This window comes from Canis lupus, chromosome 29, assembly GCF_003254725.2.
Source record: "Canis lupus dingo isolate Sandy chromosome 29, ASM325472v2, whole genome shotgun sequence".
Taxonomy (NCBI): domain Eukaryota; kingdom Metazoa; phylum Chordata; class Mammalia; order Carnivora; family Canidae; genus Canis; species Canis lupus.
In genome coordinates, this window is record NC_064271.1 from 16,468,621 (window position 1) to 16,483,922 (window position 15,302).

At 37.8% G+C, this 15,302-nt stretch overlaps 1 protein-coding gene and 1 long non-coding RNA gene across 6 annotated transcripts in view; one reads left to right on the top strand and one right to left on the bottom strand.

Moving 5' to 3' along the window:
* Nucleotides 1-15,302, top strand: part of SGK3 (serum/glucocorticoid regulated kinase family member 3) — a 180,987-nt gene that overhangs the window by 55,334 nt on the left and 110,351 nt on the right. Inside the window, exon 2 of one of the 5 annotated variants that reach the window (XM_049103852.1) lies at nucleotides 13,570-13,752. The exons of 3 other annotated variants lie outside the window; for them this stretch is intronic. The gene's annotated coding sequence lies outside the window, so the exon portion shown is untranslated. The remainder of the gene's footprint in view (nucleotides 1-13,569; nucleotides 13,753-15,302) is intronic. One more of the 5 variants, XM_049103850.1, reaches the window with a different exon arrangement.
* Nucleotides 231-15,302, bottom strand: part of LOC112678559 (uncharacterized) — a 35,709-nt gene continuing 20,637 nt past the window's right edge. Inside the window, exon 3 of the long non-coding RNA XR_003147665.3 lies at nucleotides 231-749. This is a non-coding gene — a long non-coding RNA (uncharacterized LOC112678559). The remainder of the gene's footprint in view (nucleotides 750-15,302) is intronic.

The following is a 15,302-nucleotide window of genomic DNA, read 5'->3' on the forward strand; positions in this document are numbered from 1 at the left end:
CTTGCAAGTGGGTACTACATTACTATCTCACAGAAGGAAGAAAAGCTTACCTTTTCTCATTCCCAACAGCCCAACCAAGGAAAAACCACTATACTTACAGCTCCCAGTTTACTCCAGTGGATTTCTTTGTTTATAACTGCCTTCCCAACTTACCCCCTTTATCTATGAAAGAACCTACTACTCCCTCATTCTCTGCACTTGCCTATGGTTTTGCTGCAGCTTGCTTGTCTGGGATTGCAATTCTTTTTTATTCTCAAATAAACCCATCTTTTGCTGGTAAAATAACCAGAAATTTTATTTTTAAGAACAACACCAGCACTTTTTTTAATGCAGGTTCACTATAGGGATGTCATAAGCCAATAGCATACAGGATAATGTGTCTTAATAAGCCAATAAAGAAATAACAAACTCCAAAACAATGGTAGATTAAAAATCACACTATTGTTTCAGGCAAGGGGAGAATAAAGAAAGAAAGTAAGTCCAAATTTAGTTGTGGTATACCTTTATATAGTTGGTTCTCTGGAGAGACAGCTCAGTCAACCAAGAGCTGACAATAAACAGCCAGAACAAAGTAAAAATCTTTTTTTTTTTTTTAATCCTTTGTTGCCTAAAGCATGTTGGTGAGGAATAATGGTGCTGGTGTTGATGGGAAAGATGTTCTTTCTGGGGCCACTGCAGTTTCACCACTGTCAGGATAAGAATTGCCTTCACTGCACCAGGACCCATCAGATCACCAAGTCTTAGGAGAGCTATTTAGATCAGCAAAGGGTAGACTTGTCAGACTGAATACTCACGAGAGTCCTTGCATCCACATTGCCATAGTTGCCTCTTCATATGTTTTATTGATAAGCTCCCAGCAAGGCCCTCAGCAGCTGAGCTATGGAATGCTCATCAACAATAATGGATAAGAGGATGAAATTCTTAAACAACTTACTTCACTCTTATATCAAAACAACTTTACTCTTAAGAATGGTTTCATTGGGATATCCGGGTGGTTCAGTGGTTGAGCGTCTGCCTTTGGCTCAGGTTGTGATCCAGGGGTTCTGGGTTTCCAGTCTTGCATCAGGTTCCCTGCAGGGAGCCTGCTTCTCCCTCTGCCTCTCTGTGTGTCTCTCATGAATAAATAAATAAAACCTTTAAAAAATTGTTAAAATTATGAGAACCAAAACAATTTTTTTCCACCTCCATTAAAAGAAGATGATACACTTTAAATACCTATGTAATCTTTAGTGGAAAAACCAGGAGGCAAGCTATTTAAATGTACTGTGGGTTTTTCTTTTTTAAAATTTTAAACTCTTACTATTAAAGTTTGTTTATTGTAATTCTCTGTACATTGCCTTAAGATCAGTTTTAAAAGGAGGGAAAAGTGGAAAACAAGTTGTGAAACACTAAGGTAATGGATGGTGGTTATGAGTCATTATGGTTTATTATGCAAGTATGTACAGAGGTAGAAGGATCTATCAGGAACAGCTCTCATAAAATGACAAATTCATCATATCCTTGGTGAAAAGGACCCTGTATATATTTAATAGAAGTCTTTTCTCATGGACTTTCTAATCATTAAGAATTTATAGTTTGAGTCACTTGGAGAAGGTTCTGGGTAAGTGACTGTGTTGAAGACTGTATATTTGTTGGTCAGCATTTGCTCTTAAGCCTTTCTAGGATCCACATATCTAGCCCTAACCTGGAGGACAGTATTGACTTTCAGACTTTATACAGGTAGAAAGCAAGGAGTACTTTCTCATTTTATTTTGGGTAGTCAGCTATAGACAACATTTTGTGCTGAAAAAAAGCTATTTTCTGTTAATGTCTGTCATTGAAGTTTACCACTTAGGTTTCAATTTTAATGTTTCTCTGTCATAATTAAGCAGACTGAATCTTTGGACTGTAGCATTTAAAAGAACCTTTATTCAAACTTTTATATAGTCATACGTGAAAACAGAATACTTCTTTAAAATGTAGATAAGATGGTCACAAATGGGATAAATGATAATGACAGGCATTGTTATGCATAGAAGTAGCAGGTTTCCTTGAGTGACTCATAATTTTTGAGAAATTATACTTAACAGTGGTTAAGAATGAGCATTCTGGGGCAGCCCCGGTGGTGCAGCGGTTTGGCGCCTCCTGCGGCCCGGGGTGTGATCCTGGGGACCCAGGATCGAGTCCCACGTCGGGCTCCCTGCATGGAGCCTGCTTCTCCCTCTGCCTGTGTCTCTGCCCCCCGCCCCGTCTGTCTATAATGAATGAATGAATGAATAAATAAATAAATAAATAAATAAATCTTAAAAAAAAAAAAAAAGAATGGGCTTTCTGGACTTATCCAGACCATAGTTCAAATAGTGGTTCAGCTACCACTTAATGAGTTTTTACCTGTAGAATAGGCATAGTAATCAGGCATATCTCATAGGGTTGTTATTAAGTTTAAAATAAATAATAATTGGGGATGCCTGGGTGGCTCAGTGGTTGAGCATCAGGTTGTGATCCTGGGGTCTGGGGATTGAGTCTCACATCAGGCTTCCCGCAGGGAGTCTGCTTCTCCCTCTGCCTATGTCTCTGCCTCTCTCTGTGTATCCCTCATGAATAAATAAATAAAATCTTTTAAAAATAAAATAAAATAAATAATACTTGTAAAGCACTTAACACAGTGTTTGTGATATAGTAGGTGCTCAATAAATGTCAGCAATTAATAATACTCTAGTCTTCCTGTATCTGTAGGTCATATGTTCTAAGACCCCCAGTGGATGCCCGAGACCAAGGATAGTACCAAACCTTATATATATTATGTTTTTTCCTATACACGCATATATGTGCTAAAGCTCAATTTATAAATCAGGCACAGTAAGAGATTAACAATAATAAATAATAAAATAGAACAATTACAACATATACTATAATAAAAGTTATATGAATGTGGTCTCTCTCTGAAGATATCTTGTTGTACTGATGTGGGATGATCAAATGCCTATGTGATGAGATGGAGTGAGGTGAATTATGTGATGTAACGTTAGGCTACTATTGACCTGATGATACATTTAAGGATCATCTACTTCAAAAAAAAAAAAAGGATCATCTACTTCCAGACTGCAGTTGACAATGGGTAACTGAACCACAGAAAGCAAAACCATGGACGGGGGGTGGGGAGTGGGGGGTTACCATATTCTTTTTTTTTTTTTTTAAAGATTTTATTTATGTATTCATAGAGACACAGAGAGAGAGAGGGGCAGAGGCACAGGCAGAGGGAGAAGCAGGCTCCATGCAGGGAGCCCGACACGGGACTCAATCCAGGGTCCCCAAGGATCACCCCCCGGGCTGCAGGCGGCACTAAACCACTGCGCCACCGGGGCTGCCTGGGGTTACTGTATTCTTTTTTTTTTTTTTTTAATTTTTATTTATTTATGATAGTTACAGAGAGAGAGAGAGAGAGGCAGAGACACAGGCAGAGGGAGAAGCAGGCTCCATGCACCGGGAGCCCGATGTGGGATTCGATCCCGGGTCTCCAGGATCGCGCCCTGGGCCAAAGGCAGGCGCCAAACCGCTGCGCCACCCAGGGATCCCGGTTACTGTATTCTTAATGGATAAAATTTTATGGCCTTAATTTTGTTTCTCTTTTGCTAATTACTTCAAAGGAAAACACATACCACAACTTTCCCTTTATAAGTCCTACAAAGCTTTAAGGAAGGAGAGAGATCTGGAGAATGGCAAAGAAATTATTCTTCAGAGATTATTCCTGACCTAAGCATAAAGATGATAAAAGCCTGTTCCCCCTTTTGTGTCCCCAAGAGTCTGACTTCCAGCCTATTGCCTCTTGTGACTACACAAGTTGTCTATGGGTAATTAGAGCTACTCCTCTGGTTTACATGTCTTTTGTGTATGACTCCCCAATCATGGCTCCAACACTGACCTTTATCCTTTGCCATTCAAACTAATATGTCCAATTGCCTACTACCACATAATCAGCCTCACCTAGTGCTACCCTATAGGTAGTTCAAATGCAACATGTATAAAACATAGTATGTCTTCTCTACCCTCCTCCTGATGCCTTACCCTCACTTTCCACTAATTTTGTCTTCCTTTTATTGTCCCTATTCAATTTATGGTATCTCCATCAACCTGAGAGGCATTCTAGACTTGTCTCCCTTATTGCCTATATCCTGTCATTTACAAAGTCCTCCTGATTTTGCCTCCTACATATTTCTCAAGTCTGTCTTGTCAGTTCTATGGCAACTAAAGCCTTTATCATCTCTTGCCTTTTTCTCTAGATTTCTCTAACCCCATCTTGATCTTGCCTCATCTTCATTCATTCTCCATATTGCTTTCAAAGTGATTTAAAGTGAAGATATGACCATTGTCATTCCTACATATGAACACCATCATTTCCTATACAATCAAGTCCAAGGTCCTTAGCATGACTTATCAGGCTCATTGTGATCCTCTGATCTCTGCTTATTTACTAGCTCTTCCAGGCCCATGCTCTCAGCTTCAGTACTAATTACTTCCACACATGTTATGTGTGCTTAGAATACTGGTCTTCTGTTCACTAACGTGTCCAATTATCAGTACTCAGCTCAAGAGCCACCTTCTTTAGGACAGCTTCCCTAACCTTCATTTTCCTTCCTATCCTGTCTCCCAAAACAGAACCACTTGCCTCTCCTTTGTGCTTCCACTATAACCTCTGGATACTTCTATGCTAACATACTGTTGTATTGGAATTATCTCTTGTAGCCCATCAGGAGTCTTGAGCTCCCAGGGAACACCTTCAACATAGTGCTTTTTTCCAGAGGTGGAAGTCACAGTTATTAAAATTATTTATCAATACTGGCATACTAATAGTGTAAGAATAATTAATATGCCTTTGTTTTATGAAAATAATAAGTTCAGTCATTTTATGTAGACACTTTCCCAATTATACTTAAGTACCATAGACTCCCCTTTACTACACTAGAATGCTGACACTAATGTGGCTCAGCTCTCAACAATTTGTATCCATTTCATTAAAGGTCAGGTTATAGTATATGAAGCTATTTGATTTAATATAGTACAGCTCATGGAACATACAAGAACCTCAAGAAATGTTTGTTGAGTTGATGAATACTAAACTCAAGCTATACAGACTGGGCCTTTGTGGTTAATTGCTCATGTTAGCTCATCTGCTCACACTTTAAAAAACAGGCTAAAAAAATGGAGGAAAAAATTCCCCCCATTCTGTCTTGCATACCAAAAGAGGCTAATCTTCTTAAAGCCCTATTTTAATTGCATGCCTACCTTTCTTAACCTACAATAGCTCTTTATTAGTTCAAGTCCCAACTCTTCACCCTGCCTTACCTATTCAACCTAATTTTGGGCAGCAACTTCTACAGAATCAGTCTGTACAGTTAGATCCACTTAATAAGCAGAGTAGGCTGGATATATGGATTGGTTGTTCTTACTTGAAATAGATTTTGACTTTTTGAATCTAGGCTTTTAGTATCAGGGTAGAGACTTTAAAGTTATATGTACACTAAACAAAAATTTGTGTTCATTAAATATTTATTGAGTGCTTACTATGGGCGAGGCACTGGAGCAGTGGATGGGGCTTTGGTGATAATCAAACTTAACATAACCTCATGGAGATTCTGGTCAATTGTGAAGGCCAGTAATTATAATTCAGGGTAAAAAGTGCTAGGACAGGGAAAGTGCCCCAGGAGTCCAAGTTCACAGCAGGAACATCTAACCCAGCTATGGGATCAGCTTAGGCTCAGTGACATCTATGTTGGTGGCAGTCAGTGGGCTGTGCATTACAGGTTGAAGGAACAGCAAGTGCAGAAGTTTAGAGGGAAGAGAGGTTGGTATGCTCAAGAAAATGAGAGAACTTTCTTAAGGCTAGATCTCAGGTACAAGGAGTCATCTGTATTACTGTAGTAGATCATGACAGAAAAGAAAGACTCTTTGTCCAGTCAGGGACTTACTTCCTCTTTTCCTCAGGGTCTAAATTGTTCAAGTAAATGCATTCTTTTCTTTCATGGAAGTTTTAAGAAAGAAAAAAACCAGAACGAATAAAATAAGCTTCTGTTGTTTCACTGTTTAGCTTCTAGTTACATATCATGTTGCTTTTAATTTGTGTAATTATGCATACAAAATTAATAAGTCACGCTGAAATGGTATAAGCATCACTGTAGTTTGCTGACACCCCCACTTCCCTTGGAGCCTTTCCTTGGATCTACTCCTTGGATTTACATTGCTATCAGAAAAACATTAGAATCCTCAGCAGAGTTGTTAAGCCTTTTGTGGTTAGTCTTCAACCTACTTCTATGTATTTCCTACTTATCTCTTTCATCCAGACTTACCCTTTGCTCTGCCATAGCTTTAGTACACCCTATGTTTTCCTGCCTTTGAGCCTTTATTTACCTACTCTTCATTTGTAATAGCTGCCTTCCCTTTTACTGCCTATTATGATCCTTTCTTGAAAACTCAATTCAAATACTTTTCTTTTTTTTCTTTTTTTTTTTTTTAATTTTTATTTATTTATGATAGTCACAGAGAGAGAAAGAGAGAGAGGCAGAGACATAGGCAGAGGGAGAAGCAGGCTCCATGCACCGGAAGCCCGATGTGGGATTCGATCCCGGGTCTCCAGAATCGCGCCCTGGGCCAAAGGCAGGCGCTAAACCGCTGCGCCACCCAGGGATCCCTCAAATACTTTTCTATCAAGTCTCTGATTTTCTTGCTTTCCCTTTTGCCTCCTCCAATTCTCCAGAAGTGTTTTTTTTTTCCTTTCAATAAAACATACTGTAGTCTTTTGCAGTATTTTTTTTTTTAAATATGGGTTGCAATCCATTAGTGACTTGTGAAATCAATTTAGTAGATTGTGATCAGGATTTAAAACCTAGAATGATGGTGCACCTGGGTGGTTCAGTGGGTTAAACATACAACTCTTGATTTCACCTTTTTTTTAGATTAAAAACTTATTGTGTATTCTTATATCCTATTTTTTGTTTTTATTTGTTCTAGTTTGTTTCATTGTTTTTTTCTTTTTCACTTTGGTCCTTTATATTAGAAGTTTTCCTTTTCTTTTTCACTTTGGTCCTTTATATTAGAAGTTTTTCTTAAGTCTCTGATGATCATTTAAGAGTAGGACACTAAAAATTCATTGAAAATTGAATAAAAGTTCTATGTATCTGAGTGGAACTTGTTAAAGGTAAGCCAGCTTTTTTTTTTTTTTTTTAATCCTTTTTTAAGATTTCATTTATTTGAGAGAGAGTGAGAGCCAGAGAGATCACAGAGGGAGCAGACTCCCTACTGAGCAGGGAGCCTGATGCTGGGGGCTTGATCCCAGGACCCCGAGATCATGACCTGAGCTCAAGGCAGACACTTAACTGGCTGAGGCACCCAGGCGCCCTTAAGCCAGCTTTTTTGATGGGGACCATCACAGATTTCATCAACAGCAGCTGCTTTCTCAAGGACCATTCAGTTTTTCCAGACAAGAAGCCTCTCATCTCTTTCCTGTTGCTCCAAATTCTGAGCCTTTTCACAGAATCTACAGGTTAGGTAAGCTCACTCCTGTCTGGTCCCTTCTGCAGACCCAGTTTCACCTTCTGCCACTCTCCCATTCCTCCATAGACTGTCTTCATACAGTATGGAGTTTGATGTCTTTTGTGTTTCTCCTATTGTTTGAGGTGACTTCTGAGAGAAAGGGGTGAAACATCCTTATACCAACATTTTAAAATGGGAAATCCTTTCCTGAACTTTTTAATTCACAAGTTTCTCCATTTATGTCATTAAAAATGGAGGGAATGTGCTAATATTTCTCCTACACAGGTATGTTGAGACCTAATTGATGTTAATGTATTGTGTAGATGAAATCCTTGTGTAAGTATTAAGTGGCCTGCTGTTTTTCAGAGCGCATAGAAAGAATGCTGTATAGATTTGAAATTACCTTTTATGGTTTCTCATTTTAAAAAAACAGAGATTCTCCCTTTTAACTTTAGATTTTGGCAAGCCAGTGTTTGTTGTCTTTTCATAGCCAATTCAAATATCCGGAGTATGACATCAGGAGACGATTCATAATATGAAGTGTGCTGAATGTGGCTTTGTGAAAGTTGTTATTTCTCATGATATTGGGGTGTGAAGTTTACTTTTAAAACAGACTGTTTTATTCCCTAAGCTCATTTCAATATTCTTTTTCTTTTTGACCATGGTTTTTCCATCCCAGTAACTTCAGTAAAATTTCTTGCAGAGCAATTGCTTACAAATAAAAGATTATCTTTAAGTAGTTTAAACAGACATATAGTTTTTTGAGTAAATAGTACAGAATGTCTGCTTTAGAAAGTCCAGATCTAGAGAAGTAAGAGCTGGAGGAGACTGAGATTGTGCCATATTGTAGAAGAATGGTAATACACATTAGTTTAAAATTCTTTGACATGAGGACCATTTTAGTATGAAGCTAAAAAGCCTCTTATCTTCTAAAGTTTTAGCCACTTAGCAATTTAGTTTTTTTTTGTTGTTGTTGTTGTTGTTGTTTGTTTTTTTTAAATATCCTTATGGGGATTACACCACAAAATGCATGTGAAGTCCTCAGCACAGGGCTTGGCTCCATTAATGTTAGTTAGTTCCTTCTATTGAGGTATGTAAAGCATTTAGTTCAGTGCCTTTTCCTCCTACTTTCTTTCCTCCTACTTACTCAGGATGTTCTGCTGAATCAAAACTACCAGTAGGAAGTTATATAATTCAGATCCTTTCGTCTAATTCTTAGAAGTTTTAATTTGGAGATAGTTTTGGTAAATTCAAAAAAATACTGCTACTAGGGTGGTGTTTATGCTCAGGGCTTTCCAAAGAGTTAATCCTGTCTGTGCTGAATTAGCAACCTATGAAAACAACAGTGTGTTGCCGGAGGGAACTCCAAATTTTTGAAATAACTTCTTTGCCAAGCTACTCAGGCTTTGGGTATTACCTACGGGAATTTATGAATATGTCAAGCCTTGATAGATCCTTCCTTCTTATGTTAATGTACTATAAATATGCTAGGCTCATCCTGCCTGTGGGACTTGTTTTGTCCAGGCTGTTGGTCGTATCACCAATACAACGATCCTCCTGGACTTGAGTAGTGCTAGGGACCCACAGGACCAGTTTAGCTCTGCCCACACTTGCATTTCCCTTTAACATTGCTGATTTTGAGATCAATAAACTCTCTACTCTGACATGTAGAAGGAGCAGGCTCATCAATTTTAATTTTGAAAATTGCCTACATGCTATTGTCATCATTTTGTCTGGGTTACCTTTGCAAAATGGTGGATTCATCAATTTGAAACCCATTATGACAGAGTTGGCCATTAGGGATTTCTAATTTTGCTATTACATTATTTCCAGTGAAACTCTAACTAGATATTCTAGCTGTATGAATGCTTATATGAGAGAATGGTAAAGAAAATATAGAGTAAGGGATGGATCCATTTTGCATTATTCAGAAAATTATTCTATAATAAGTTTCTGAAATTAACTGCCTTTGGTCAACACCTAACAAAATGTGTAAAATTTGATTTGTTAATGATACAAAATTATCTGATACAAAAATTATCATTTTATTAATGGGCTGCTTCTTGCATCTGGAAGACTTAGTTCTAAATTTTGAAGGTATTATGTAGCTTTACAGATATATTTTTATTAAACTAAAAATCCCCACTTATATTTTTTTATTTAAAAAGTAGAAGCTTTAACATTCCATGGATATAGTGGACTAGATTTGAATTGCTTAAAATATTTTTTATACGTTATTCACTTTTTTAAACATATTATTAAACACATATAAGAGAATATTCACAGTAGATGTGCAAAATACAAAGAATAACACTAAGATAAATACCCATGTAGCTACTACTCTGTTTAAGAAATAGAATGCTAGAAATACATTAGATTCCCCATGTGCTCATCCCCAATTCAGTTCACCTCCCTCTATCCACCAGTTAACTATAGCAAAACTTTGTATTTATTATTCTCTTGAGTTATGTAAAATGATTTTTTCAACATTTATATTTATCTCTAAACAGTAAGTTGAATTTTTTGATTTTGAAACTTATATAAATGGAATGATTTCTCCTGATACTTTTACTAGTAGTGTTGGTGACATTCATCCATGTTGATGTGTATAGCTGTGCCTATTCATTTTCATTTCTGTGTAACATTCTGTTGTATGTCCTACAACTTAGTTATCTGTTCCTCTCTTTTTTTAAAAAACATTTTATTTATTTATTCATAGAGACAGAGAGAGAGAGAGAGGCAGAGACACAGGTAGAGGGAGAAGCAGGCTCCATGCAGGGAGCCTGATGTGGGACTGGATCCCGGGTCTCCGGGATCACGCCCTGGGCTGGAGGCAGCGCTAAACCCGCTGAGCCACCAGAGCTGCCCTATCTGTTCTTCTCTTGATAGACATTTGGGTCTTGCTAGTTTTTTGGCTGGTACAGACATTTATTTCTTATACATGTCCCTTGTTGCACATGAGCAAAAGTGGAATTGCTAAACAAATTGCTTAATTTCTGAATTTCATGAAAAAATGCAATTTGCTTTCTTTTGAATTTAAGGAGGATTTGACATTGAGAGAATTTATTGCAAAGCAGTGGTTTGATAAATTGGATCTATTTTAGCAATTTTTCTAGGAAAAATAGTTCAAATTTTTAAAGATAGTTGGTTTATTCAGAAAAGTCAGGGAGTAAGGAATTTTAGATTATTTAGATATGTTTGTACATGGATGTAGGGATACAGATATATAGATATGAGATAAAGGGTCAATTTCAGGAATCAGGATATAATCTTTTTTTTTTATTTTTTTATTTTTTTTTATTATTTTTTTTTAGGATATAATCTTAATAATAATAATGGGTAACTTTTATTGAGTATGAACCAGGATGACTGTCCTGGTACATGCCAATTGAATAGTTGAATATAAGCCACTGCTGTGTGGAAATTGTGTGTGTGTGTGTGTGTGTGTGTGTGTGTGTGTGTGAGAATCTTTGAATATGGGCAGTGAAAAAATTGCCTTCAGAGTTTTTGATTTTGGGACAGAAGAGGAATTTTATATTCATTCAGCCTACTTTAATCAGTGCATGTTCTACCATCTGCAAGTAAGATGGACTATAAGATGCTGAATTAATTTTTCACCATGATACTTGAATTTCTACAAATTCAAGGTAAGATGAGTCCATAATGCCTTTCATAATTGTCAACTTTATAATTAGTGCTTATTGCCAGTGCTTTCCTTTGTATATATCTGGAAGTGTATTACAAATGAAATTTATGTGCATTGCTGATAAAATGCCCTCTCTTCTGAAAAACCTTTGTTTTACAACTATCTAAAATTTACTCACTTTTAAGATTTCATCCCCTCTTCTATACTTAAGATATTTATTTTTGCCCCTGCCTGAGCCAGGCACCTATTTGTTTAAGTGCTGGAGATTCAATAAGAAACTAGATCCAGGGTGGGGGTGACTGGGTGACGGGCACTGAGGGGGGCACTTGATGGGATGAGTACTGGGTGTTATTCTATATGTTGGCAAATTGAACACCAATAAAAAATAAATTTATTAAAAAAAAAGAAACTAGATCCAATCCTGCCCTCAAAGAACTTAGAGTTCAGTGAGAGAGAGGATATATGAACAGATGATTCCTGGGCAATTTGCTTTGATAAGGATTGGTTCATAATCAGTCTTCAAAACAGGTGAGGGGAAAAAAAAAAGAACAGATGAGGGAAAGCCTCCAGTATTAAGATATTTTTAAAACCTGTTCTCTGATTTAAAATAAATCTACAATAAATTTAAATACTTGTTTGAGTTATGTAAAATGATTATGATTTTATGATTCTTCCTAACAGAATACCATTCTGTTTTCTTGTTTGGATTTCATGAAAAAGGAGAACTGCTTTTCTTGTTGCTTCAAATATTTTTTTAATTCTATGAGTCATGACTTCTGGAAACTTATTCAGAAAACATAGTAGTCATTGATTGCATCTTGTGATTATTATAATGAAATCATAAGTATGGCATGACATTTAGAACTATGTAAACAACACATGGCATGGGGCCTTGAATCCACATATACTCATGCACCCAATGTGGATATTTTAATACTGGCATGCTTCACTAAAAGAAAAAGCAGGTACACTACAGGAATAATCTTTGGTTACTAAATATCATTTATTGAAAGGCCAATCTAAGGGGGATATAAAGTGTCCAGTAGATTTGGGCATGAGGAGAGTGTTGTGCTATGTGTCAAAGCAGTTTAGGGAGGTGAGAGATGGAAGCTGATGATATTGGGTTGAAGAGTGAAGAGTAGAGAAGAGAAAACGAGTGTGGACTCTGTCCATTCAATACGTGAGTTTGCAATAGAGTGACCAACTACCCAGTACTGTAGGGTTTTCCTTGGACTCAGGACTTTCAGGACAATCCCAGGCAAACAGGAGCATTTGGTTATTCTATGTGTTAGGTTCAGTGCAAGGTTCTGAGGTTGTAAAAGTAGATGTGCAAAGAGAGAATTATTACATAATAATGATAATTTAGGATATACATGTAAGGGGCTATGCAAACACAAAAGGGAATACTCCCCAGTTTGCAGAAGGTGGTCAGAAAGAGAAGATGAAATGAATCCAGAGAGAGAAATTATCCCAACAAAAAATGGGGACAGAACATTTCAGGCAAAGAAACCATGCAGCATTTGGTTTTTAGAGAAACACAGTAGTTTTTTCCTGAAAGAGAAGGGGAAGTCACTAAAAGGGAAGGGAGCTCAGGTTCTTATCCCTCAGGGTTTGGGCATGTGGGGGATGTTAAGGGAAATAAAGCCTGGGGGCCTCTATGTCTTTGGTGAGACTGGTGCACTGCTGAGGGAGAGAGAGAAGAAAGGAGGTAGGGAGTTTAAGGAGAATGGGGAAATCACAAGTTTCTGAGATAGCCAGATGTGATTATATTAGGTAGAAAAGCTTCAAGCATTACAAAGCGCTAGAAGAAATAGCTAAAACTTAGTTATCATATACCTAGGTATCTTACGAACATTTTCACATTTAATTATCATAACAAGCACAAGAGATAGATACTACTATTATCTCCATTTTACAGATGAAGAAACGAAGGCACAAAGAAGTTAACACTTGCCCAATGTTATGCAGGTCCTGAGGGGCAGAAACTAGGACTCGGTGGGTCCTATGGAACCCTTCCCTCTTTATCTCTATGTTAAATACATTTCGCCATGTGATTTCACCTGACACTCCCAACTATCTCTTGTAGTATTTTTATCCCCAGATGAGGGGACAGTGACCAAGGCAGAATCTTGTCCAGAGTCACATGGGCAGTCAAGATATATGGCTAGGCAATGTGTAGGAAAGAACAACTAAGGACACTGTAAATTGCTGACACTTTTCTTTTCCCCACATTACCTACTTTCCCAGCTTTAAAATAAACAAATGTGATCCTATCATGTCCATACTCCAGAAATATTCTAGCCATTTGCTTATATTTTGGTTTTTTGAATTCAAATGCACTTCTCCCTAGAAGTCACAGATGACACTTCATTCCTTTTTTTTTTTTTTTTTTTTTTTTTTTTTTTTTAATATGATAGTCACACAGAGAGAGAGAGAGAGAGGCAGAGACACAGGCAGAGGGAGAAGCAGGCTCCACGCACCAGGAGCCCGACGTGGGACTCGATCCTGGGTCTCCAGGATCGCGCCCCGGGCCAAAGGCAGGCGCCAAACCGCTGCGCCACCCAGGGATCCCGACACTTCATTCCTAACCAGGTTGTAAGGTGATTAATATTGGCCGTAGATTTTAAATGCCCTTATGAACCCCTGAACTCCATTTGCCTCTGAGTCCTGAGTTTTTGGGAAGTGGGAATGATTGTCTGAAGATTTGTCTGATTAGCAATCTGCTATCCTGGTAAGCAAGAAATCTTCAGAAACCTGGAGGTGGGACTCCCAGAGCTTTAGCAGAATTAGTTGTTAAAGATGTGGTTGATCCTCCCATCAAGGGCAGACGAGGGAAAGAGTTGGACTATATATTTTGGATATTCACAGATTAGGGGGTTTCTGTTTAAATTGTCACCAGTTTTGACCTTGGGTAATTTCTGCATTTACGGATGATGAGAGATAATGCAAAGTTAAGGAACACTGCCCCATTTTTATGTTGCTAGTTAATGATTGAGCCAGGACTAGAATTAAATCTCTATCCCCTTAACCAATTGCCCCAGTGGGATTAAAAACCAGTGAGACTTTATCACCACCAAGATACTGATTTGCTGGTACATCCCTTGTGGATAGCAGCTGCCTCAGTATTCTGAATGCTTCCCAGGCATGCTCATAGACCTGAAGTTTTCACCAAAACTCTCTAATGTGATACCACACAGCATTCCCTCACTGTCTCATTGAGTGGCCCTAGTATGTCAGGTATTAGCCTAAACCCTGCGGACCCAGTGGTGAATATGACAGGCATAGTCTCTGCTCTCATGTGCTTAAGGAAAAACAATCATGAAACAATTACACCAAGTATATAATTACATTTGTGTGATAAATGGTATATAGGATAAGTATTGGATACTATATGAGTATAACAAGGGCCCTAACCTAAATCCAGGGTGAAGGAATGTTCCCCTTAAGAAGTACTCTTCAGGTTGATCCCTAAAAGGTAAGTAGTAGTTAGCTAAGTCTTAAAGACTGAATCATGTCTCCCTCTAAATTCATATGTTGAAGTCCTGACCCCTTAGTACCTCAGAATGTGACTATTTGAAGATAGTCTTTAAAGAGGTAATTAAGGTTACATAAGATCATTAGGGTGGGCCCTAACCTGACATGACCAGTGTCCTGATATGAAGAAATGAGGACACAGACACACCCAGAGGGAGGATCAAGTCAAGATGCAGGGAGAAAATGGCCATCTACAAGCAATGAGAGAGGCCTCAGAAGAAACCATCTCTATAGACACCTTGATCTTGGACTTCTAACCAAAGGAATTGTGAGAAAATAAATTTCTGTTGTTTAAGCTACCCAATCTATGTCACTTTGGTATGGCAACCCCAGCTGACTGACAGTTCAAGCAAAAAATAGAGGTATGAGTGTTCCAGGTAGAGTGACTATACGAAGACTCAGAAGAAGGTTGTAGTTGGCTAGTGTACCATTTAAAGGGACTTATTCCATCTATTTGGAGGAATAAGAGAATAAGAATAATAGTATGTTATTCACATTTACAAAACCAAACTTCTTTTCTAGTTGTGGGTTACCAAAAACTAACAAAGATTCCTGAAATTGAGTCATGTTAGGTCTAGTGTTTTAAAAGGTAATAACAATCTGGATATGTAAAATT